Source organism: Callithrix jacchus, chromosome 7 (genome assembly GCF_049354715.1).
Source record: "Callithrix jacchus isolate 240 chromosome 7, calJac240_pri, whole genome shotgun sequence".
In the NCBI taxonomy this organism is placed as follows: Eukaryota; Metazoa; Chordata; class Mammalia; order Primates; family Cebidae; genus Callithrix; species Callithrix jacchus.
In genome coordinates, this window is record NC_133508.1 from 15499951 (window position 1) to 15524180 (window position 24230).

Sequence of the window (24230 nt, forward strand, 5' to 3'; positions counted from 1 at the left end):
TATTTAAGACCTAATTCTATCTAGAAGCGCTAATACTGAAATCCTTTTTTAAAACAATCTCTTGGCACATGACGACACGTACAGTTTACAGGTGTGCTACCACCAACCAAAGAGAAACAAACTTTTAAACGGCCACAACTTCCAGAAAGTCAGAAGTAATTCCAAGACATTTTTGGAGAATCTGTTTCCTAAGCTGTCTCTACAATTCTGGCAAGGCACTGTCTATTCCCTGAGAAACCCATGTTATATAAGGTGGAGGCAGCAGACTTCAGGCTGGGTCAGCTTGAAAAGGGAAAGACGCCTCTTGGATCCAAAGCAACTCTCTCAGCACCCACAGTTCCCAGACAGGCAGGAGCCTGAGTTCCAGTAAGAATTTTTTCCAAAGGGCAGTTGGGTTCAGCTGACAAACTCCTGACTTGCCTGGCACTAAGGCAAACCTAAAAATTCCACCTTAGACCAGGAGACAGTGGCATCAAAGTACTCAAAGGTAACAGACAAGTGCCCAGAAGACTCCTGTGACCACCTACGCTTAAAAACAACATCCCACCAGAGTCATCTGCGTAAGTGCAGAAATGTTACTGTTTCATACTCTGCCAAGCTCCACCACGGCTGCAGGACAGTCCCCTGTGGCTTCCCAGGACGGTCATTTAAAACAAGAACGAACTCAAGAACTTTGCCGCCAATATGCTGTTGGACAAATGCCCAACAGTGATGCTCTTGGGAAAGTATTAAATTCATTTTCTCATCAGTTTTTTGGTCCCCCAAAAATGTATTTCTACAAATCAGGCACATATTTTATATTTAGAAAATGGCAGAGGAGGAGGGAGTGAGTACTAAGGAGGGCAAGAAACAGCTGACAGACAGGACATCTGCCAAGATCAACCAGAAGCTGGCCCAAGTGAGGGGGGAGTGACCAGCAGGTGGCGACGGCTCCTCAACGAATGAGGCGTCCAGAGCCAGAATGGCAGGTCGGCTTTCCTTAGGACAGCCAGAGCAGAGCAGCCACGCCCACCCTGCCCTCCTGCACTGTGGTCAAAGCACACCCCAAAAGTCATTCAGAGAGATGCAGCAAAAGGCATCCATCTTGGAGTTGGTGCACATGTGACCTGGGTGATATATGTAAGCTTCCCCGGTCATTTGATCCTCATGTGGCCCATGAGGTAGGGGTCATGACTTCCCAGTCTCCGAATGAGGCTGACAGCTTCAAGAGCATAGGTTTGGGTGGGGCTGCCTGCATCTGCATTCCAGTTTCTTAACTTACTCTAAGTGTGATCTTGGGTAAGAGCCCTCGCCAGTTCAACAACCACAGCCAAAAAACAGGAGTGGCAGATCTCACTGCTATGAAGAGTAAATAAGAAACGCAGCCCACGCAGTGCCTGCACTACAGTAAGCCTGCAACACGTCACCTGCTATTAGCACTGTTACTGGCAACGAATGAGAATCAATAGTAACAGTAACACTGCCACCGCTGCCCGAAGGTTACCCAGCCAAAGGGCAGGACCAAGATCTGACCTTGAGTCTGTGTGATTCCAAAAGGAAGCTCTTAAGCATTCCATGGGCTGGGACGACAGATGGAGGAACCAGGCTTGAGTTTAACAGAATGACTTCCTGTCTCTAACAGGACTTCAGAAGCCTGCTAATATCACAGCTTAATCATCTCAGAAAACGTTTTGCAAAGGACGACACTAAAGTAAGATGGGAGGCAGGAAAGACATTTCACAAAAACATATTAACATAAATGTTTCTGTAAGAATGTTCATGGCAGTGCCATTCATGATAGTCCCAAACTGGAGGCAACTCAAATGTCCACCAACAGTAATTGGTGACGTAAATCACGGTGTGCCGATACAGTGAAATACCATGCAGTCATGAAAATGGACCGACAATTCTGCAAGCAAACCATAGCCGAATCTCACCAACACAATGTGGAGCAAATGAGGCCAGAGGCAGAAGAGTATATATTGCAAGAATCCATGTACATAATGTGCAAAACCAGCCTTTGAAAACCAACCTTTGATATTAGGTGTCAGGATGATGGTTATTTGGGGAGTGAATAGATGGCAATAAAAATGGGGCTTCCAGGGTCTGGATAAGATTGTTTCTGGAAAACACAGATTTTGTGACACAGGTGTGTTCCCTATGAAAATTCACCCTCCATTAGCACACTTTTTTGCATGCCTACAAACAGTACATGTTCCATAGCTATTAAAATTACTGTCCAGAGTCACTAGGTTGCGGCTGCATTCTGACAATTCTGTTATTTCATCCATCTTTAACTGTGTGCCGTCCATGGGAAGTCATACAGCATAGTGAAAAAAAGCGTCAGGCCTGAAGACCACCCATCTTGGATTAGAATCCCTGGTTAGGTCACTCATCGGTTATGTGATTTTATAAAATAGTTTAACCTGAGTCTTCATTTCCTCAACTGGACATGACAGCCAGTACATGTGCATGTGCACAGTTGTCTAAGCATTCATGAAAGCTCATAGAAAATATGTACCATCCACAGTACTTAGCCACATGGCAGATGCCCAACAAACTAATTCATGACTAACTCTCCGTTACCTAATGCTGCAGCAACATAAAAGTGAATGACCGTAGATCACAATTAACACTAGTTTAAGACGAGAAAGAATAAGGATGAATCCAATCTTGGCCTGTGTTCATTTTTCCAATGTGGACCGGGAAGGATGACAAAGAGGGGACAGGGAGGGAGAAAGTGTTGTGGAAGAAAGACAATGACTGGAGCTGGATCTCCGAGAGGCTTGTGCCAAAGCTGGGCACCCAAGACCCAGCTGCTGTCAGAAGAAAGTAAGGCTAATGGTCAACCAGTGAGTTTGGCTTGCTTTCCATGGAAACTAGTAAATCCCTCCTGCAACCAAATTTCTTCTGCCTTCCACCTCGCAAAGCCTGAATCTTGGTTAAAAAGAGGCCTTTTCTATACTGTCCAAATACATCGTGATCAAAGCCAAAGTTAAAAAAACAAAGCAGTTCTTGCATCATCTAGTTCTGCCAGAAAGTTGGACAGTCAAACAAACTTAGAAAAGACTGAAGACAAAACAAAGAGAGAAAATGAAAACATAACCAAACACTCTAGGGTGTGAGAACAGAAGTCTCTAGATAGAGGAAAACTAATATAAAATAAAGAAAGATTCATTAAATCCCTGGCTCAGGGGAGGAGGTAAAAATGGTTTAAGAGGTGAATAAAATCCTTCAAGGGCCCACAGCCAACTGCAACAGCCCCTTGTCTCAGCCAGAGGCTGATCCTTGGTGATTTTCTTCACTCGCTTGAAAGTGCTAGGTAAGACATAACCCTGCACACTCTTCCTCCACTCCTGCGCAGACTCTACAATTCCCTGGCAGGCTGCAGCATTACCCTCATCCCGTGAGTAGTTCGTGACGGGAGGGAAAATGTCCCCTAGGCTCAGCTGACAGCAGCACATCTATGTGAGAAATGAGGGCAACCAGATGCCCACCATCTCCACCATATGGAGGTGACACACAGCCAGAGCCAGCTCTACTCTGCAGTTCTGGATGTCCCAGCCTAGTCAGTCCCATCTGAAGCCCAAAAACAGAATGTTTATCAACCAAACAAGTGCATTTGGGCTTATTCCCAGGACAATGGCTGGGCCTGAGAACTATTCTAGTGAAATTTCACTCTGAGAAGGGCCTTGGCTAATGCTCCCCAGACCAACTGCTACCTAGGGGCTGGCAGTGTCACTTGGCCTGGCAGGTGCTTTTTCCAGTAAGAAGTACCTGTGCTTCTGGTCCTCAAGGCCTATCTCAACAGCTGTGATCCATGGTCACTTACATAAAACAAATGGCATTCTTTAACTATTCACAGCAAGCAGCATGTTCCTATCTGCCTGACAGTCCAATACGGGGGGCTTCCCTCAGGCCACCCAGGGCTCCCTCCTTCGGTGACACTCTCCTGGGCCTCTTCTGGGTCTGGGGCTGATGTCCATCTCCTTGCTGATGCAGAGGCAGCCCTGGACCACCCTCCCTCTGTCCGCCCCAGCTTTCTGCCCACGCTTCCTCTTCCCTCCCTTTAGTGCCACCAGCAGTCCAGGCAGAGGGCCACAGCCCTGTCCTCGTCTCTCAATCATGCCTCTGGAGACCCCACACACCTTTACCCCTTCTGCTACATGAGCTGTTTCTAAAGCGTGTATGAAGATCGTTCCCATCTTCCCGAGCTCTGGCTCTGAAATTCCAACTTCAATCTGGAATGTTCACCTCAGGATCAACAAGCGTCAAGTTGAGCTCCACCAGACTCGCCATTTACCGAAGGCTCCGAGGTGCCACACACTGCCCAGATGCTGGAGAGGACACTCAGAGGGCACAGCCGACGCCGCCCCCGCCCCCGCCCCCGCAGGGCTTACACTGTAGCAGAAGTCATCTAAGGCAAATTTGAGTTGGAGCTATTGTTTTTCAAAAGCAACAAAGAAGATACCACACACACTGTTCTTCCGCTGAGAAATAATCCCTCGCCATCTTCCCTTAACTTCCTTACTTTTCCCAAAGGTCCTACCACACAGGTTTCAACCCTGAGCACAGGATCGATCGTCAGTTCCCTTCCGTAGATGCATCTGAAAATCGTCCCTATCGCCAGTCATTCTTCTCTCATCCTGGGAATTGTGCACTTGGCTTCTCCATGGCCTCCATCCCCCCGGCTGCCTCTCCCCCTAATCCAGTCAAATCCAATGAGCTAACTCATTTAATCAGATCAGGGCCGCCAAGCCGAGCATCAGTTGTCACCTCAGGAGAGGATGCTAAACTGCTTGGCCTTCCGTGGCCTCAAACTTCTCGAGAGCAAGTCCTCAATTACCTTTTCACATGTGTGGTTCTTAACTTTCTGGCATCAACTCCAGTCAGCCAGTACACACTGAGCCCATGCGCATTCCCATCTCCACCGCTGCTCCCAATTTCCTCTTGGGCAGAAATCCCTGCCCCCAGCCAGTAAAACTCCAGGCACCTTGCAAAGACCAGCTCACAACCTGCCTCCCCCATCTTCCCCAGGCCTCTCCTCCGGGGAGATCTCCTCTGGTTTGAACTGCTATGGAACACCCCACTGGACGCCCCTTGCCCCTGGCACTTCCCTGGCCTGTGAGCTAATTTCCCACGTGTTTCCATGTTGTCTCCCCTTGAAGGGCACAGAAGTGAATCTCTGCAGAAGGGAAAAGACCTCTGAGTGACTTCCATCCTCTCCCCTCTGCTCTGGCATGATGACTTGTACATAAACCATACAAAGTAGCAGTGGCCACACAGTGACTAGCAAACACAGAAGAGCTAGGAGAAAGCTGGAGCCGCCGACTCCTTATGCCTCTGGCTGACCTCCAGAGGCCCTCGAATCTCTGGCCATTGCCTCCCCCCAGCCCCAGGCTATATGTCACACTATGCACCTTATTAAAATGTACTGAATGGGCCAGGCATGGTGGCTCACACCTGTAATCCCAGCACTTTGGGAGGCTGAGGCAGGCCGATCACTTGAGTTCAGGAGCTTGAGACCAGCCTGGCTGGTAAAAGGTAAAACTCTGTCTCAAATAAATAAATTAAATAAATAAATAAATAAGTATAAGCCAGGCATGGACCACCCTCTCCCTGTCCCAGCTGTAGTCCCAGCTACTCGGGAGAGGCTGAGGCATGAGAATTGCTTGCACTCAGGAGGCAGAAGTTGCAGTGAGCTGAGATTACACCGCTTCACTCCAGCCTGGGCAATGCAGCGAGACTCCATCTCAAAAAAAAAAAAAAATGTAGTCCCAGCTACTCAGGAGGCTGAGGCACAAGACTCACCAGAACCCAGGAGGCAGAGGTTGCAGGGAGCTGAGATCGCACCATTTCACTCCAGCCTGGGCAATACAACAAGACTCCATTGCAAAAAAAAAAAAAAGTATCAAATGAAAAGGATAGCATGGGTGGCTTAAAGTATCAAACGGGGGGCTCCCTCCACCAAATCTCCCCTGGCTCCTCCTCAGTGTCCCCCTTTACATTCCTGCAGGACTCCGTTAATGCCTCTCCAGGGACACCAAAGTCTGCTTCTGTTAAAATGAAATTTAAAGTTGTCTTCTTTCTCATGGTAAGCCCACAAAGGGAAGGCCTCACTCGCACTCATTTCTTATCCTCAGAAGCATATTGATCACACTTAGTGGTCAGCTAAAATTGACCAGATAATGCTCAAGTTATGCTCAGAAGGGCGGACATCAGATTTCCAAAAGGAGCCAAAACAGAGTCAACCCATGCTTTGCACCAATTCTCTGTCTGATTTTGAAAGACATCGGAACTAGTGAGACATTCATTCTTCTTAACACATACCAGTACAGAAAACCAAACACCCGTCTCTCTAACCAACAGACTTGCTTTCTCTTCAATAAGATGGCTCAAAAAAATCCTCACTAAAAGTCTGTAACATTAATTGCTATGTATGAACAGTGAGTCTTTTGCCAAAGAAAGGTAACTTAGACTTTTGTCTGGTGGGGATGGATACATGAGTACACTGGGTTACATAAACAGTCCCACGAAATAATCAGTGGTTCTTTAATACGCAGCACGGGAATCTTCAAAAACTTTTAGACAATTGAAATCCTGCCCAATTAATGGATTTATTTAATAACTGATTACCTTAAACTCATTGGCCTTAAAACTGATAAATTACACTTATCAAATAACATTTGATAGATGACTATTAAGTGATTTGGAGTTTCTCTCTCCTATGTAAAGTAGCTTGATGAAATCTGAAATTCAAGAACTCTTGATTTTACCAGTGAAGAATGTTTTGTGGTCTAACAGTGTCACCCAGTGGTAAAAGGCACAGCTTATATTCAGGGGAGCTGTTGCTTTTTAAAAGGAATAACTCTCATATGTGTTTCTTTACTAAAAGGAAAAGAAGAAAACACTTTTTTTTGAATTCCAAGAAGAAACCAGTTCAGGAGCAGTGCAGAAAGAGTTGAAATCAGCCCGCTCCCCAGGCCGAATGAGAGACCGCACTGTGTCCTTCCCGCTTCTCCTGTCCACCATGCAGCCACAACTCTCCAAAGTTCAGCTCTTCCAGAAAAAGGAAATAAAAAGCAGCCAATTCTGTTCACTAACTGATCCTAAAAATTTTTTTAAAAACTTATTATATGGTAAAGTTTAACTGAAATTATAAATTCTTAGCTTCCTTATCTGCAAAAAGAGAAGGCTGTGCCAGATGACCCTTGAGATCCCTTATTAGTGAAATGTTCTGATAATAAAGAGTTTGGCTTATCTGCTGGTCTCCACCACACAGGCTTATAACCAAGGGCTCTACAGCTCTTGTCCCACCTTGAGGGCCTGACCGACCTGTGCAGGGCCCCACCTTGGCCTCTACTCCCACTTACCCCTGTTCGCAAGAATCAGACTTCTCTACATGAAGCCTACTTTATCTTTTTAGGTACTGATGCTGAATTTCCCAAGCTGCATCCACCCTTACTCCAAGCACCCCAAGGAAAGCCTCAACTCCTTGGCCCAGGGTTAGAGGCCCACACAGGAAGGCAGAGTGGAGCAGATGTTATTTAATCAAAAGTCTCAATCCTGGGGCTCCCAGCTACCACAGTCAAGAAACACTAAAAAAATCAAGACCCTTGAACTAGCAGCAATAGCCACCCATACCATATGTAATAAATAAAAAGCAGCCAATGTTTATTCTTCTTTGCATAAAATCACCGATATCAAGTACACATTGGAGCACCATTCAGTTAATTCAAGTCTGAATCCCAGAAACTCCCCTGAAATTGAGCCACAGTTCAGCCCTATTATTCCTCTCTAGTTTTTCCTGCATACCTTTGCTTACTCTATAAATCCACGGATATTTTTCTTGCCTACTCCCACCAAAGCCCAAATACACATGAAAAAAGTTAACGATGAAGTTTTCTCCTTATTCCCTTACATTTAGAAAACCAGCATCTACTCTCATAGACTACTTGTAAGAAGATAAATTTCTGCTACTCTCTCGTTCTGAAGAATTTGTTGGCAGTATGTAGCAAAAGCCCTTATCATGAACACACCCTTGACCCTGGTAATTCCACTTTTTTATCCTAAAAAGACCAACAGAGATGTAGATAAGTGTATACAGAATAATATTTTTTCCAGCACAATCTATCATACTGGAAAAAAATGGAAACCATTTAAATATCTAATAAGGAATACAATGCAGCTTAAAATCATCTATTATTAGAATAAATAATGAAAGGGAAAATATTCACAATGCACTAAATAGGAGAAAAACATCAGGTTCCAAACAGCATGTGCTTTATTTAGTAAACTAAATGCCTACATGTGTCTGTGTGTACAAACGCACAGCATGCGATCCTCAGTGTCATCCCAGGGTCCGAAGCATGAGCACCACCCATGGAATTGGTTAAACGCAAATACCTGAGATGCAGTGAATCAGGGTCTCTAGGGGATGGGCCCAGCAACCTGTGTTTTCATGTTTGCTAAGTGTCATATAAACTTTGTGGTAGACATTGAATTTATTCCATTGGACAGATGGGGAAATTAAGGCCCAGAGAGGCTAGGTGACTTGCCTAAATCCACAAAGCTAATTAATTAAGTGTCAGCATCACGCAGCTAGCTCCAGAGTCCACGCTCTGAATCACTTTGCTACAGCGCCTCTCTATATTAACCCTCCGATTTGGATGCGTGCTCTGTGCTCTTTCTGCTAAATTAATGGCAGGATGCATCCCACTGTTGTGTGACCACCTTCATAGTGGTTCAGCACTTCTGTCACAAAGCTACTGATCTGGGGGCATCTTGGGCACTGTCACCAACAGCACCATTAACATACCTCTTGATGAATACCTGGTTGACATCTTTGAAGGGTAAAAAAAGATATTTAGATCTAAGTGCACATTAAATACCAGCGAATGTAAGCAAAAATTCGAATGCCCTCAGCAACAGCATGCAGCATGATACTGACTAAACACACAAGGCATTTGTTGCCTGCTGGAGTGGAGGAATCCCATACACAGTTTCCAAACCACCTGGTCACCAGCTTTGAAATGATAACAACTTCTGACTGACTTATTGTCCTTTTTTGGTTTTGACATGATTTCAAAATTTGCATTTAACAGAATCCTTAAATATTTATATTACATCATTGTATGGTCCCAAAATTAAAATCAGCAAAATAAAGTTATGGCACTTAATTCCTAAACGGCAAGTTCCTGAATAAAAAGTCTCCCTTGGTATTTTTCTCCTGTGTTATTTTCTGAGGAGAAAACACCGCAGTCATTCATCTCAGGAAACTACAAAGGGGATGGACTAAGAAGATGGTTGATTTAGGCCTAATCATGCCTGAGAGGAAGGAAAATTTCCTGCTGGACTAGCGTTCAAAGCCCTCGGACATTCCTGTCTTCATGAGCTGAATAATAATTCCATAATGTTTATGACCCGGCCCAACTGGCCAAACAAACTAAAGAACAGACTCTATCTTCAAACAGACTTAATGACAGAAGCTTTCGAAGGAACACAGAGACCATGTGTTCAACTTCCTCATTATGACAGATGAGGAAACTGAGGCCCAGAGAGATGAAATGACTAAGTTCAGAGAGTGGCAAAGACATTCTGGACCACACGGTGGCAGAGCTCGGACTAGGGCCAAGATCAGAACCCAGGCCACTCCACTGTCCAACGCTGCCTCAAGCTTCTGACTGCTCTTGTAAATTTCCTAAATTCCTTGTCCGCATTTTCCACTGATCTGGGGGTGTTTTGGCACTGTGAGTAACATCACCATTCACATTACCTCTTGATCAATAACTGGACAGCATATGTGAAGACTATAAAAATATATTCTAATTATAAGTACACTTTAATAACAGCTCGACAGTTTTTATCTGCTTCTACAGCCTATCAAAATTCAGCACAAAATCATTACGATGATTTTTAAAGCTTCTTGAGGTAGGAGAAAACTAACCATTTGTCTGTTTAAATTTGCAGTATTACCATTGAGCAGCTACAATGTTTAAAAAACAGTGACTGCTCAGATGCAGTTATTGAGATATCCTCTAGATCTCTATTTACCACTTTATCTTGCTCCTATTAAAACCTACAATTCCTCCCGCATCTGCATTCAGAATGAAATTAAGTTGGTGAACAAATTAAATTCAACCCTTCTGACCACCAAACCGACCCCAATATTCCCATCAGAACATAACAAATGCTCAAAAAACGACACAGACATGCGCACATTACTACCACGAAAATAACCAGATGCCCCCTTTTCTCACCAACATGTATGACCACAAATTCTTACTGAAGAGGACACTGTAACTCCACTTTAATCCCCTACCTCCTAGATAAAAATTGTTAGGATACCCAATCACTGAATCATCTCTGCCTACTGGCCACCTTCAACCCAGATCTGGCCCCAGTTCTCTAATTCTGCCTTCAAATCACTCAGTACAAGCACAACCCCAAGTCTGCCTTTCCAAAATAATCCCAGAAGTTTTGTGGGTACATTGGGCCTGGCTGACCAACTTCCATATAACCACACCTTGTGTTCCCAGTGGTTTCTGGCTGATGAAATTCGACACTGTTGTTAGAAGTAACTAGGAAGGTATGGCAGAGTATAAAGGTCCACAAACCTAAATCCTGACTTCACTTCTCTGGGTTTGTTTCCTTGCTAGTAAAATCACAGCCAGTCATCCTATCATTTTGTAAGCTTTTCAAATCAAATCCCTGTACGTTGGCCAAACTGTGGGTAGAATAGGTTTGTTTCTACGATGAATACGTTCTAACTTCCAACCACTCACTCAGGACAAGCTGAGCATCCCTTATCCGAAACACCAGAAGCGTCTCAGATTTCAAAGCTTTTCCGATTTTAGAATATTTCCAAATGTCTGGAATATTTCTGAATGTCTACAGTCTAAATGCTTCAGTAAGCATTTCCTCTGAGCAGCATGTCAGAGCTCAAAAAGCTTTGGATTTGGGATATTCCGCCTGTATTTTTCACTTCTAAAATACTGACTTAGTTAAGTGTTTGTCTGGAAAACTTCATTTTTCACTCTTAAAAAGAGAAAAGAGACCTTAATGCCAGAAACAATGGTGACAATGATGTGTTTTTTCTGGTTGCTTAGAATGTTCCATAATTAAAAGAATTTAAGTTGGCTCTTATTTGATTTCTGCTTCCGCAATGAAAACTGAGCGTGGGGATTGGGACGCATCTCTGTCTGTGTCTTTGGAGGATTGTCTGTCTCTAACCAAAACCTAGAGAACAGCTATTTCCATGGCCCAGGCCCTTTTAATTATAGTCTGTTTTCCCACTTCCCTTTCTTCCCGCCACCTCATGGGCTTTCTGTAAACGACCAAATAGGTAGGCTTCTTAGGGCACCAAAATCAAGAGAGGAGCAAACCAACCGCTGTCAGCAAGACCAGGACCCGGAGCACTGGCTGGGTGACTGAACCGGTCACTAGGTCACCATGTTTCCTACGGGGGAGCACAGGGTGGGCCTGAAGATAGAGAGGGAAACGAGACATGGTCCAGGCACTCCCAGCCTGGAGAAGAAGAGAGCAGACGCGAAAGACGCACCCAAGGGTCAACAACTGCAAATAGGGACACCCCGGGGTCCAGGGGGAGGCACAGGGAGGCCTCAGGGACCATATGCTCTTCCGACTGCACCTCCTGCCAGCTGGAGTGAAGGCACTTGTGCCCTGTGGACAGGTCCCTGAGGCTGCGTGGGGCACAGGTAACAGCACCTGGCTGAGAGTAGCAGGAAGCGCAGGGCTCCTCAGCAGCTCTGGAGAGTGCTGGAGTTAGCCCAGGGCGGCTCCAGCGCTTAGCAGGAGGGACCTGGGCTGTTCTCCTTGCCTTGCCTCGACCGCCCCAGGCACACAAGGGAGCGAGGGAAGGCACTCCCAGAAGCCCCCGGGACTTCCTCCTCCACCTCATTGGCCAGAACAGGGTCAGATGACCACTCTGCGCAAAGGGTGGGGGGAATGCAAATTTGCACCGAGCAGGGAAGAGAGGATGGCAATGGCTGTCAGGTGGACTCTGATCAACCCTGATCTACACATACACACGCACACGCAATGCACACACACTGTTACCAACTGAATGCTGAGTCCCCCCAAAATTCATATGTTCAAACCCTAACCCCCAAAGTGACATATTTGGAGGTAGGACCTTTGGAAGATAATTAGGTTTAGATGAGGTCATGAGGCTACAGCCCACATGATGGGATCAGTGTCCTTATAAAAAAAAGAGACCAGAGCTTTCTTTCTCAATCTCTCTCCCTGCACTCTCCAGCCCCAATGCCATGTGAGGGCCCAGTGAGAAGATGGCTGTCTGCAAACCAGGAACCCAACCTGCTGGCACCATGATCTGGGACTTCCAGCCTCCACAAGTGTGAGGAAATAACCATCTATTGTTTAAGCCACTATCTATGACATCTGTTACGGCGGCCTGAAAAGACTAAGACACATACAAAATTCAGCTGCCTTCAAAGGCAGGCCATCCTCCCGACAAAGGGAAAGCCAGGCGCCTCATTTAGCTACTCTGGATCCCAGCTCCAAGCTGAAAGGGAAACAAGAGCAATGGGAGTTTCTTAGAAATGCTGAGTAACACAGCATCTATAATGAAAGCTTCAAAAAGTAACGAAGAGGAGAGAAGTTTAGACCTTTTAGCCTCAGCTTTTCCATTTACATGAAGCCTCCCTTTTAAACTAAGGGGACTTTGGCAAACGTTGAAATGTAAACACATTTGTAGTGAGCGTGGGCAGTGGAATAACGCAATAAACGACACCAACTCTGAACCTTCTCTGATTCAACTCTGTACATTAATTCAACGCCCTCTGGAGGCTTGTGGTTCCAAGACACCAGGCCTTGCCATTTTGCCACAGGCTGCCTTGCCGAGTCACGAGTAAACAAAGCAAGGCAACCCTGGCTGCAGGAGACGCTCACTCACCATCACCAGTGAGCTCGGTCACCCCATCATAGCACACCCAAATCCAGAAACTCATCTCCCCACAGGACTCTGCTGAAGCCTTTCACTACCTGTACTGACAGTAACAGACACAGGAAAACTTAAAAGCAGCATGGGAAAATGACAGCATCCTCCTTGGCAAACAAGGAACACAGAACGATGAAAGCCTAAAAACAAGAGCTCACCGGTAAATGCCCAGACAGACATCGGGTGCCTCAAGGTCTACAGAGCATAACAGCCTTTTTTCTTATGGGAATGGAAAGGAAGCTGTTTAGAAAATATTCAACATTTCAAAAATTCATGTAATTCTAGAGTTAAAAGAGGCCTTGGAGAAATATCACTTCATTTTAGTGATGAGGATCAGGGACATCAGTCATAATCCAGATCCTACAGAAGTGAAGTGATCCGATTCATCTTGACTCAAACAGGATGCTTTTAAGGATCTTTTAAGAGACTGCAATCATCTCGTGTTTACTTTGTAGCTTCCATCCTCAAGTCAATTCTCTCTCTGTCTCTCTCAAAACAAAGCCTTAAGAGTCACTCCTCCTCCCACTACACAGGTCTGTGAGAACCACCACCATCTACCCCCGACTCTGCCACTCTAGTCCTCAGTTGTCTGGTATGAGGTCTTTTGCCCCGAGAACCAATACATCCTCCAAATTACTCATGCTGGCAATTCATTGCATTGCAATCAAGTCTGTTACTATCTAATAATTTTATGGTCAAGTAATGTTTCCCCAGTGTCTCAACACATCATCGAGAGATTTCTATTTTATTTATTTTTTGAGACAGAGTCTTGCTCAGCTGCCAAGGCTGGAATGCAATGGTGTGATCTCCGCTCATTGCAACCACCGTCTCCCGGGTTCAAGTGATTCACCTGTCTCAGCCTCCCAAGTAACTGGAATTACAGGCACCCACCATCATGCCTGGCTAATTTTTATCTTTTAGTAGAGATGGGTTTCACCATGTTGGCCAGGCTTGGTCTTGAACTCCTGGCCTCGGGTGATGTGCCCACCTCAGCCTCCCAAAGTGCTAGGATTAGAGGCATGAGTCACTGCACCCAGCCCATTATCGACAGATTTAAATCCTACAGCAGCAATAATGACTCGGGGAAAGAACAGAATAGGGGGGCATGGGAACCCTTAAGTAAATGCGCTACCTGATCCTAAGTCCACACAAGTGGAGAACTCTGCTGCTTTCCCTGAAGTGACCCAAGCTGTCAGGCTTTCGTTTCTTTTGTTGCAACAGAATTCATTACCCAAGAACCCAGCGTGCCATCAGCTTTGACCTCGCTCACAGCTCTTATCACAACGGTCAGAACTTTTTTAACAGTATCTTTGTAACATTTACATAAATAGCAGCTACTGGTTACTTTAAATGAAAAGGACAAGGACAAAGGACATGTCAACATATTCATAAAGAAAACTTTTACCGACAGCTGGATGTAAAGGAAATCATTAAACATTTCTGCAGGAACAATTACAAAATAATTTTCTAACAAGAAACCACAGATGTATCATAGCTAACTACTTCCTTTATGCTTTAAAAAAACTAACCTGAAAAGCTTAATTACAGTAGAATAGTTTTACCTTCTTAAATGGATTGAGTACTTAAAATGCAGCACAAAGGCTGTGAAAAATGAGAAATTCTTTTAAAATTTTCCCAAGCAACTCAGAGTTGACAGAACAAAATCCAAAAGTAACTCTCTAAATTTTGGTTTATAATCTTTTTTTGAGATGAGTCTTGCTCTGTCAGCCAGGCTGCAGTGCAGTGGCGCAATCTCGGCTCACTACAACCTCTGCCTCCCAGGTTCAAGCAATTCTCCTGCCTTAGCCTCCTGAGTAGCTGGGACTACAGGCACCCACCATGCCCGGTTAATTTTTCTATTTTATCAAGAGATGGGGTTTCACCATATCGGCCAGGCTGGTCTTGAACTCCTGAGGTCAGGTGATTGTCTGCCTTGACCTCCCAAAGTGCTGGGATTACAGGCATGAGCCACCATGCCCAGCCGATAACCTTACAAATGCCAAACTGAGTAAGATTTGAAGTATTTGTGAGTATACTTTATCCAAGATTTTAAAATTCAGTTTATAGTAGAAAAAACATAAACACAATGGTACACAGGACATGTTAATTAGGAAGGACATTATTTTCCTAATTTCATCTACAAATCTTTAGAATTGAAGACATAAACCTTATTTTTCACTTACAAAATACATTAGCTCTGGAAAAAAAAATCTCTGTATCACTATTACTAAAAACTGTTATACTTGATAACTATATTATCACCAATGTTAAGGGGTCTCTTTTCTCCTGCTATAGCTTCATCTACTGAAATGCCAGTCTCCACAATAGTCCCTATGTGTACCTTTCTGGCTTTATCAAATTCTCCCCAATTCTATGTTCAAGTAATGTTATTTATTTATTTATGAGACAGAGTCTCACTCAGCCTCCCACTGCAACCACCGTCTCCCAGGTGGCAGTGCCTTCTTGGCGGCAAGTAACGTTTGGGTAAACGTTACTTAACCTTTGGAGCCTTCTTTGTGGCCTGTGACACTAATTTTTCATATTTCAACCCTACAGAGGTTGGACTGTGCCTCCTGTCTACTTTTGACACACATTTAGCCTCTCACAGACCTGCCCTCCATGCCATACAGTGCAGTTCTATTGTAAAGAATCTTGAACTATTGTATTTAGTGTAGAGAAAAGAAAAATGACAGCCTTAGAGAAACAACATTTTTAATTTGAAAAGGACAGTTTGTGTGGTCACATCTACTCTGTGTAATTGTGCCTGTGACAACTGGCTTGGCTATGTGTGACTCTCCCACCCAGAAATGATGCTTGGGAAGATCTTAGTGGGAACCACAGAAGGAAGGAAAAACATTGTCGGCCGGGCGCGGTGGCTCACACCTGTAATCTCAGCATTTTGGGAGGCTGAGGCGGGCAGATCACGAGGTCAAGAGATCGAGACCATCCTGGTCGGCATGGTGAAACCCCGTCTCTACTAAAAGTACAAAAAATTAGCTGGGCACGGTGGCGCGTGCCTGTGATCCCAGCTACTCAGGAGGCTGAGGCAGGAGAATTGCCTGAACCCAGGAGGCAGAGGTTGTGGTGAGCCGAGATCACGCCATTGCACTCCAGCCTGGGTAACAAGAGTGAAACTCCACCTCCAAAAAAAAAAAGGGAAAACATTGTCACTGTGATGACCAAAGTCCTAAACCCTAAAAAGGGTCAGGATGAATCCACTCAATGGTGATGGAAATACAGCTAAGACAGACTCGGCTATAAGCACTTCCTCCTATACACAATTGGACTTGCTCCAAAAAACTCTGGGCCAGGCACAGTGGCTCACACCTGTAATCCCAGCACTTTGGGAGGCTGAGGTGGGCAGATCATGAGATTAGGAGATCGAGACCATCCTGGTTAACACGGTGAAACTCTATCTCTACTAAAAATACAAAAACTTAGCCAGGTGTGGTGGCACATTCCTGTAGTCCCAGCTACTCAGGAGACTGTGGCAGAAGAATTGCTTGAACCCAGGAGGCGGAGGTTGCAGTGAGCCGAGACTGCACCACTGCCCTCCAGCCTGGGCAATAGAAGAAGACTCGGTCTCAAAAAAAAAAAAGTCTGATAAACTTTCTAAAATATTCCAGATCAGAGGCTTTTAAATTTTTCTGTCTGTAACCCACTTTATTTATATACAATGGCCCAATACCCACACACACCCCACAATGGAAAAAAAAAATGAAGTCAAGCTTTGCAGGAGAAATACTTGCCTTCATGACATGTTGTGTACTCTGGTAAATTCATTATTTTGGCCAGGCGTGGTAGCTCACACCTGTAATCCCAGCATTTTGGGAAGCCGAGAACTTCCTTCTACCCATTGTTAATTTAAGCTAAGGGTTTGGAATTCTGTTCAGCTGCTTAGAAAATTATACAGGTAGAATTATTGTTTTGGCATTAAGAAACCTATTAACTGACTTTCACTGTGTTTTTTTTTAAATGAAGGAAAATGCATTTGAAGCTAATTTCATTTTACTTGTGGACAAACTGTTGGACCTGCCTTACAGAGTATGTTAGTAAGTGGGGGGAAACCGACTGTTTCAGTCCCGTTTATTCCCCAGCTTTCATCATGATGTAGGGGAAAAACATACTCACTGTGAACAAATATAATGAGTGAAGTCATCTTAAATTTGTATTCCCTTCCTTGTCCACATACAGGTAAAAGGATTTGAGATTATTTTTTAACAACTGGAGAAGGGTAGGTTAGAGATTAGGTGGAAGAGAAGACGATGTCTTACTATCAGTAATACTAACCCAAATCCAGCTGTTTAAATGTTTCCCATTTGGAAGGGATCCTGAAAGGTGGTGTACAGCAGCTTACCCAAATGTACATTTCTGTTGGACGTTTTCATGTGCTTTCACTAGTCTTAAGAGAGCTGCCAATTTATTGTGGCAAGCTTAAGAAGTGAATTAGGGCAGGATTTTTCAAGCTGCTGGGCAGTCTGTTAGTGGGTCATAAAATTAGTTTAGTGGGTCACAACAAGCATTACAACAAACTGAAATAATGAACTTTTTTTTTAAATAGAGTCTTACTCTGTCATCCAGGCTGGAGTACAGTGGCAAGAATTTGGCTCACTGCTACCCACCCATCCACCCCCCGAGTTCAAGCGATTCTCGTGCCTCAGCCTCCTGAGTAGCTGGGATTATGAGTTCTCCAGTCCCTGCTACCAGGAACCAGAGAGTCAAGGGCCATTTAACCCCACCACACAGGAAACTGGGCAAAAACAGCAGGGGAGACACTAAGAATTGAGGTACTTTTCTTCCTGACCAAAAGAGATAAGGCAACAGTTAATAGTATGACTCAAACAAGGAGCCTGAGCTTTAGAGTCTGAGAAACTCAGCCCAGCTCTGTCCCGTATCAGCTGCTCCTAGTTCAGCAACAAAAACAAGGAAAATAATTACTCAACTAATACTAGCTTTGAGCTGGGCAGTCCTAACTGCCATTATCTCAGTGAATTTTTACAACACTCTCAGGTAGGTTCTGAGGGCCAGACAGGCTAAGAAACTTGCTGAAATTCATACACTTAATAATGGGAAGGCCAGGCTTCAAATGCAGGCTGACTCATCATAAAGCCATTTGGAGGGGGTCAGGTGGCTTTCTGAGCTCGTTTTTCCTTGTGTTCATCTCCCAGGCTTGCTGCATGGATTGACGCCTCTGGCCCATCCTCAGAGGCTCAATATCATACATATATCATATGTAATTAATGTATAGTACACATGGACTCACCTTATCACAGGCATCTTAGGTTAGCTGGCCTCGCCTGTTTAGAGAGTTAGAAACAGGGTTTTTTCTTTATCTCTTTTTCCTCTACCCTCCCACTGCCCCACCCCACAAACATACCTCCCCCATGAATACTTTCCACCAACCTTACCATAGCAGGACCTAGTTCACAGCACTGCAGACGTGAGAAATTGACACCCATCATGAGTATGTTTACTAAAGGAAGGGAGGTGGGTGCTAGCATTGCGCAGACAGGGCAAAGGTACCAGGCTTAATTCAAAGCCAAGACAATGGCAGGCAGAGAGCCATAAGGGCCAGGCAGGAGGAATGTGCTGGAACAGTCACTAGATGAAACGTATTCACCCAACAAGGTCTTTACCACCCAACAGAAGGGAGGCAGGAGAGGAATGAAGGCTGATACTGCTGGTGTGGAATGGATTGGGCCACTTGTGACCTGGAGATGTCGCATAAATGAGAGGGACGGGGTCTCCATGCCAGGAGTTCTGCTTAAGACAATAAACAATCTCACAATGGAGTGTGGCACTGCATAAATACTGGTTTTGGAAACAGGAAGTACCAGTACTAAGCAGCTAGTAAGTTTCAACAGAATTTTTCAAAACAGGGTTACATGGTCCCTTTCTTTCCTGTGTACAGCAGTTGACAAATGCGATCCCCTCCAATTCTCTACTGAAAAAGCGGGTCAACACGAAGCAGTGACGGGCGGTCACTGAAGTTAACTGAAGTACATCAACTAACAGTTCATTTAACCAAGTGGATGAACGACAGGCCAATAATGCACCTTCACCTGAGGACTGAATCAGGCATTCTCTGAAGCAAGCGGAGAACAACTGTGAGTGTGCAAGCTCCGATAGTGTAACAAGTCACCTGTAATTGTCAGGCCTACATCATTTTCACAGCACAGTACACAACACTGCCTGCTCAGATCAGTCATAAGCAGTCCAGCTCCTTGTTTGACATTATAAATATACAACTAATTATTATAGAAACTATTTCCCAGGTATTAAGAAATCACTACCTTTTCAAACCAAAGGAATTTATAACCAAAGTCATAATCTTGACGTGGAGAAAAGTACCAATAAGCCTAAATGATGGAATTTATAAATGTTTGGGAAACAGGACATGGTTATTTTAAGGTTGTTTAATAATTTGAAGAGATACAATGTTTTTTTACCTCAAGAAAAAAACAGTGATTATAAAACTACTGGAATAAATAATATTATCTAACAAAGAAGGACTTATATCTAGTATTTTAATTAAGCTGTGATGACATTATGAACTTGGAATCATACCCCCACTGACATAATTTAATGCCTGATTACCAAAGTATTCTAAACATTTTACTTTTGTTTTTACTCTACTTTTATTTTGCTCACTCTTAGTTTCTTTAAATAAGTTGTTTCCACCCGATTAGCAAGAAACAAATTTTGTTTTCTCTTAAAATGTTCACTGCAGAGAAAAAAGATTCGCTTCAGTGACTTGGAAAAACTGGGCATTATCTGTTTCCTCACTGCATCTGCTGCTGCTCCATTTTCTCTGCAATTAAACATCATGGCTTTGTCAATGAGCACAGATCTAAACATCAGAAATTTCAGGCCCAGTCCTTGCTCTGCCACCCAAGAGGCTCTGTGCCTTCAGAAAGCAAGTTCACCCCTCTGCGTCAAAGTGTCCTCACCTGAGCCCCAGCCTAGGTGATGAAAGGTCCTCACTAGTTAGGACAGGCCAACGCTAAACTTGCAGACTTCCTTCACACACACACACACGCACGCGCACGTGTACCCACCACACTGGGCAGTGTAGTCAGGCCAAGCACGACAGGCCTTTCAGACCCACACACCCAACCCCCAAAAGGGGAGACATGAGAAATCTGATTTTACCTGTCTGCAGGTGTAATGCAGAATAACCAGACCTCTGATCCAGAGGAATCCCTGTGGAAGCTTGTGCGCTGCTGTCTGGGGCCCTCGGGACTGGCAGGTGACCCAGCACAGAGAGAAGGCAAACTGCGGTCACACAGCATTACATTCTCTTCTCGATACTCAATATAAATAGTGGCACTATTTGATTAATAATGATTAGCTCAAAGTGACTTTCCAGAGCCCTGGTCCTTCCTGTCATCAGAACTGACTGACTGAAAGGCCAGTAATTTGATATCAGAAATTTTCAATTGATAAAGTCATCGAAGGTGACTCCTCCCAAATGCATAGAAGATCTAGAAATGCTGATCTTAGGGTTTCTGGACTGTTCGGGGCTTGGCCAGGATTCTCTGGTTGAAAAAGGAAATATACCAGTCAGCACTCAACAGGCCAGATATCAGGCCAGGCCGTAATATTCACATTTGTCACAGACCCAACCTAAGGAGAGCTCTGCTCTAGACAAAACAAAGCCATGTGCAACCTCTAGACTTGACTAACACCTACCGTGTGCCCCACGCTGCTGTCCCTCACTTGAGGTCTCCCTGGCCCATCTGGGCCACAGGCCATACCTCGCTTCACAAGGCATCCTGCAATGGAATAGCAGGCGAAGATTTAGGTCACCTTGGCTGGGCACAGTGGCTCACGCCTGTAATCCCAGCACTTTGGGAGGCTGAGGCAGGTGAATCATGAGGTCAGGAGATCGATACCATCCTGGCCAACATGGTGAAACCCTGTCTCTACTAAAAATACAAAAATTAGCTGGGCGTGGTGGCGCATCCCTGTAATCCCAGCTACTTGGGAGGCTGAGGCAGGAGAATGGCTTGAACCCGAGAGGCGGAGGTTGCGATAAGCTGAGATCATGCCACTGCACTCCAACCTGGCAACAGAACGAGACTCAGTCTCAAAAAAAACAAAAAGAAGAAGGCCACCTCGGCAGAGTTTCTGACGTTTAGACCTCTGCTCACTTCTCAAAGATACACAGATAGTTTTGTGGCTAAAATAAATACAGTACCCATGTCTTCGTTATTGAATAGAAAAGGGTCAAAGCAGGAAACATGTACTAAGAATGGACTTTCTCCCCATGGGATTGTCAGGGCCTCTCAATCGCTTCTCCGATGCCCTGGCAGCGGCCCGCACTCCCCACCTGATCTCATGCCTTGTGCCAGTCTCTCCCCGACCTTGCTCCCTGCGCCTTAGCCACACAGGCCTGCCTTCATTCCTGGAATGCACCAAAGTCTTCCTGCGCTGCCTGTCTTGGTGCACACGATGTCCCTACCTGGAGCATGCCCCCGCAAGCCAGCCCCCTTCCCACACTTCTCCCGACCCCCAGCTCTTCCTCCCCTTCTCCATCTGTATTTGAATGTCATCTTCCTGGATCACCAATCCAACATGGGTCCCTCCACGGTCAATCTCTGTCCTAAGCTTGTTTCCCAGCTCTCACCATCTGTAATTGTTTAATTTATTGCCAGACCCATGTGTGCTATTTGGCCTTCTCCCCTCTAGATACTTAGCTGCCTGAGGGCCAGGGACATTTCCGGTTTGTACCTCACTGGATCTTCTCAGGGCTGGGAATACTAAATGTTCGATTATCATTTGTTAAAGTGATGAAATACCTCAATAAATTATGCATGGAGAAAAGACACAGCCTGTAAGCATGTTTATTTGTACTAAACTGGTCACGGTGCAAAAACATCTCTTCACTGGTAGGGAGCATGAGTCTTCATTTCTAGCCTCTATTTCTCCCTACTAAGTACCCACGCCGGTTGGGTCTGTGCTCTGCTGTAATCTCGGTTTAAATGGGATTCTTTGTTATTTAACTGTTTGAAACTGGTAATAGAAATGATATCACCAATGATGGTTTGGTTTCTCAGGTAATCCACAAAAATAAGCATGCTACTACTGGCTAGCATGCGAGTACTCACTGTACGCCAGGCCCTGCCGTAAACACTCGTGTATCATCTCAACTTCATGACAGTTCTATGAGAGAGGCATCATCATCCTTCTTGACAGAGGAGTAGCTGAGGCCAGAGGGATTAGCAACCTGCCCACGGTGACGTCATTGGAGGGGCCTAGCCAGGGCCCAGCTAGGTAGACCAGATGCCAGAGTGCGAGCTCTTATTCGACAGTTCATCCCTTGCTAAGGGAGCCCACAGGCTAGGAGGAAGAAGAGATGGGGTACAGCTGTCTCTTCCTGATTTGGAGTCAGGCAAACCACTTTTTAAAGTGTTTTTAGACTGAATTCATCTTTTGAGCCCCTCTCCCTGAGTCCAGGCAATTCCCTCCTAATCCCTCAAGCCTGCCCTCCCTGTTTCTCAGTTTCCTCTCGCTTCCCTGGACACCCCCATTAAATGCATTGCTAGGCTTGGGAATTCATGACACGGCCCATAATCATTAGCCTTCCCTACGTGTGTGTTTGTGTGTGTGCGTGTGTGGCTGCACACACGCACACACACACATACACATGCACGCACACACAGACTCAAAAGCTCCAATTTGCTCCCTCTAGTTTTTCAGAAGACACAGGGTAAATAAGTCGCCTAATTAAATTTTTTCACCCTGAAGTGTAAAAGGAAAATAATTCCTTGACCTTCCTAGAGATGCTAAAATGCATACCTTTTTTTTTTTTCTTTTTTTCTTTTTTTTTTTTGAGGCGGAGTTTCATCTGGTTGCCCAGGCTTGAGTGCAATGGCGCGATCTCGGCTCACCGCAACCTCCGCCTCCTGGGTTCAAGCAATTTTCCTGCCTCAGCCTCCTGAGTAGCTGGGATTACAGGCACCCACCACCATGCCCAGCTAATTTTATATTTTTAGTAGAGACAGGGTTTCACCATGTTGATCAGGATGGTCTCGATCTCTTGACCTCGTGATTCACCCACCTCGGCCTCCCAAAGTGCTGGGATTACAGGCGTGAGCCACCGCACCCGACTAAACACATAACTTTTAAAAGGTAACTTACTCACAAAGCACCGTTTGAATTATTATACAGCCAAAAAAATGACCAAAATTGGATGGCAGTTTCCAGAAGCATCCAGAAAGAGACTTAAATGGAGAAGCCATCTGGCCACTGCTCACCTGAGCTTGATTTTTTTTTTCACTGTATTCCTTCTCCATTTCTGAATTCAGCATCTAAGGTGCTCCTGACTGTGCCTCTGGTGAACCCAAGAAGGCCTGGAAAATGGTTGGGTGGGGAGTTGAGAGGGGCTTGCTAAATGTGTGGAGCTGAAGACCACCTATAGTTTGTGGCCAGATTTTTTAAAAAAACATAACACCTTAATATACTCTGCCAGGTGTAATGAAAATGTGCCTGATGAGTCTGAATTCTCATTTGCTTCCAAAAGCTCTATGTGAAAGGGAGCCCAAATTAGGAGAAGAAATGCAGGAGAAAAAAAAACAAACTTCAATTGCTGAGTTGTGTGGGCCCAACAGAGTAAGGGAATTATACATTCCCCAAAGCCACGCTGGTTTTGTGGAACCAACTGGCCGAAGGTGTCCTCCATTTCCCTTCCAAGGCCATCCAGCTGTGACTTTCAACCCTGGCTCACACATCAAAATCACCTGTGGAACTTCAAAAAAAAAAACTGGTGTCTAGCTGCAGCACAGGGAGCAGAGAAGGAGAATTGATCAAGATCAGCCACAAGGACAGCATGGCCTGTGCCACAACACAGCCATGTCCAGAGATCAATCAGGCTGGGGAGAAGGGAAAAAACCATTTGGTGGACTCATCTCTTCTCGCCCATCTCCAGGACCAAGTGCAGGAGCCAGCCACCCACCCATGCAGCCAGCCTTCATCAGCACAGCTTTGCCGGCGCTGCGATCTGAGTACCAGGGACATGGTGATGAATGGTCCTGGCAGACCAGCCAGAGCTTCCATTCTAGTGGAAACCACACCAGGGAGATGTAAATGACCCTGTTCTCTTTGGAGAAAAAAAAAAGGCAACTGAAAAGGGCTCCCTAACCAATTTCAACACCGAACTTCAGTCCTATGAGCCCCTGGCTTCTCACTGCGTTCTCAGAGGACTTTCTTTGCTTTTTTGTGTAGCATTGGATTAAAGGAAGTATAAGAGCCTTCTCTAAATGTGGAGATA

At 45.0% G+C, this 24230-nt stretch overlaps 1 protein-coding gene across 6 annotated transcripts in view; it reads right to left on the reverse strand.

The window, feature by feature from the left end:
- FAM107B (family with sequence similarity 107 member B) overlaps nt 1–24230 on the reverse strand; it is an 81782-nt gene that overhangs the window by 13573 nt on the left and 43979 nt on the right. Inside the window, exons 1-2 of one of the 6 annotated variants that reach the window (XM_078329524.1) lie at nt 20111–20251; nt 18222–18255 (exon numbers count right to left, since the gene is read on the reverse strand). The exons of 4 other annotated variants lie outside the window; for them this stretch is intronic. The gene's annotated coding sequence lies outside the window, so the exon portion shown is untranslated. Of the gene's footprint in view, nt 1–18221; nt 18256–20110; nt 20252–24230 lie in introns of those variants that run through there. One more of the 6 variants, XM_035306823.3, reaches the window with a different exon arrangement.